The sequence below is a fragment of the Miniopterus natalensis genome, chromosome 1 (assembly GCF_054644295.1).
Source record: "Miniopterus natalensis isolate mMinNat1 chromosome 1, mMinNat1.hap1, whole genome shotgun sequence".
Classification (NCBI taxonomy): Eukaryota; Metazoa; Chordata; class Mammalia; order Chiroptera; family Miniopteridae; genus Miniopterus; species Miniopterus natalensis.
In genome coordinates, this window is record NC_142081.1 from 470,615 (window position 1) to 472,648 (window position 2,034).

Here is a 2,034-nt window from a genome sequence, read left to right on the forward strand (position 1 = left end):
CGTACAGAGTTGAAATCTCTGAGAAGCACAGGAAAGACCCTTCAGCAAGTCAGAGGGGCTCTCATGGAACCAGAAGAGGAGACTGGCTCAGGGCTTTGATCTTGGTGAGGTGGTGGGGAGGGAGGAATTCTGCTCCCAGGGGCTGGTGTGGTTTCAATCTCCCGAGGACATCTACATAGGAGAACCCACCTTTCTGATCAGATTCCCGTGTCGAGCAGACAGAGAAGAGGCAGGAATGAGCCATCAGTTGTCAGCAGTACATGAGAAGGAAAATAGAGTCTGGCTACAAATTTCTCTAAACAATTACAAAAACTGAGCAGAAATACAGATAATGGCTCATGTGTGTACAAAAGGTGGTCTACAGAAAATAAGAAACATGATAATAAATAAGCAAATGATGATAATGGTGATGATGGTGATAATGCTGATGATGCTGATGCTGCTGATGATGATGATCATGGGCTGAGGCTGGCGCCTGGTCAATGAAATGAATGCCCCTCTTACAGATACACCATCACCACGGCTCCTCAAGGGAGGGCTGTAACCTCTTTCCTCTAAGGGTTCAGAGATTCATAAATGGGACCCCAATGAATTATGCAGCTGAGTGACCCATGGAGACACAATGTGGGTAATGACCTCAGTGTGACCAAGTGCTAATCCCCTGGACCTGTGGAGTTGTCACCTTATAGACAGACACACTGTGGGGATGTGCCTGTAGGTAACTGGGGATCCCCTTCCCACCAGTTTGCAATGACACGTTCCTTATGTCTCTGGATCCCTGCCTGCAGCATCGGTAACGTCTCTATTTCTAAGCAGCTCCTGTTCACAATTACGCAGGGATTTCCTTTGATGATATAAGCTGTCTCCATCTTGCCCTGGGCTTCCTTTTGGGTATTCAATGGAACTGGTTGTAAACCCATATGTCCAGTAACAGTCTGTCCCTGAGAATTCTCCATAAGTCTGTCTTGTGACTCCAAACAAGTCCAGCATCCTCCCAACCCCCAGAGCCAAAGTCACATTCAGATCTGTGGGTAGTTTCCAAGCAGCCTCCATTCTGAGACGATTGAGCCAAAGGAGGCGCTCAGGACATCCAGAGGGAGCTCAGCACCCACAAACTCTGTGTTTCAGGAGCAGCTCCAGGTTATGTTTCTCGCTGATTCTTGTCAGAGCTCTGGGCTTCCTCTCCTTACAACAGTCTCTCCAAGGGTCTCTCCAGACCTATGACTCTCTGGCTACCACTGATGGCTCTGCATTTTAGCAGTTTTACTCTAGTGGTAGCAACATTCTCACATGAACCACAGACGACATTTGCAGTTTGTAGGAAGAGAAATGCAGAAGACGGGGTGAAGGTGAACCTTACACTCAACAGCTCCCAGAACCAAGTGGAAATTACAACTAAATTGGTGATCAATCTCCGTGAATTACCACCTACAAACTCTCTGAAGAGGAGGCTTTTAACCAACAACAGATAGAAAAATCCACTTCAACACTGGGAGGAAGGGCTCACAGGTGAAATGGGCTGATCCTATTCCCACAGAGGGCAACCCAAGTTTACCGAGGGATATCTCAGCACAGAGGATCCTCCGAGAGGTCCAAAGCCATGACCCAAAAATAGGCCACAGCCTAGAGCACCAGAGCTGTGCTTAGGTGCCCACATAACATCCAGGTGAGAAATGTTGTGGGGTGTCTTTCAGCCAGCAGACCGAAGGGTCTCAAGTTGGCTTCCTGGTTAAGGACTCGTACCAAGGTTACAGGCTCCATTCCCATTCCAAAGCATGTGTTGGAGGCAAACAATTGCTGTGTCTCTTTCACATCAATTTTTCTAACTCTCTCCCTCTCTCACTTCCACTATCTCTGAAAGGCAATGGAGAAAATAACTTCAGGTGAGGATTTAAAGAAAAGAAAAAGAAAACACTGGAAGCAATAAAAAGTAGGTTGGATGCAGCAGAGGACTGAAGCAGGAATTTGGATGAAAAGGTAGAAAAAAACACAATATCACAGAAGCAAACAGATAAAAGATTTCAAAATAACGAG